Below are 714 nucleotides of genomic sequence, written 5' to 3'. Positions count from 1 at the left end.
GATATTTCTGTAAGGGTAGTACACTGCCGCAGCCGTTCCGAAATAGATTTAATACTGCCAGCAGAATTGTGACGTCGTATTTCGGAATAATTTGCAGTGCACTGCAAGCAGCAGCTAACCTTTCCGCGCGATAATAAGAAAATACGTCAAAATGAATAAAAAAGTGAAAATACTAATGTGCTTCACTGTTATGAAAACATTGTGTGAGAGCAGTGTGATGATAGTTCTGACGAAAGTGAATTAGAAGATTTATGTACTGTGACGTGACGATTTTTTGTTATCGTCCGTCACTCGGAAAATCGTGAGGAAGCCGAAAGCGGGCTTCCCGGCTGCAGGTGGATGTCGCGTCCTAACGGTAAGGCGAATAGGACGCGAGCCTGCGTGGCCCGAATTTGGTGTATAAAATAAGAGTGCGGGTGTCGAGAGGTTGGGTCAGGAGGAAGAGGACTTCAGAGAAGATTCGCTGCCGCCGAGGGAGAGCGAAGTCAGGCTCAGGAGCATCGGACGGACCAAAGGAATCTCAGGTGAATCGTTTCCTTATTATTATTAGCAAGTAAGGACCGACAGGGAATCCGTTCTAAGGAGGCCTGTTTTAGCCGAAGACCCCTGCTAACGAAGAGAGAGAGCTGCCGAGGTGGATCAGTCCTGAGCTGCCGCAAGGGAGCCGCTGGGACGGAGTCGATGGACACCGCGGACGAGCGGAGGACAGCTGCT

This window comes from Odontomachus brunneus, unplaced genomic scaffold, assembly GCF_010583005.1.
Source record: "Odontomachus brunneus isolate Ranch 3 - 2012 unplaced genomic scaffold, Obru_v1 Obru_scaffold_048, whole genome shotgun sequence".
NCBI classification, from domain to species: Eukaryota; Metazoa; Arthropoda; class Insecta; order Hymenoptera; family Formicidae; genus Odontomachus; species Odontomachus brunneus.
Note: the sequence above shows the minus strand (reverse complement) of the source record.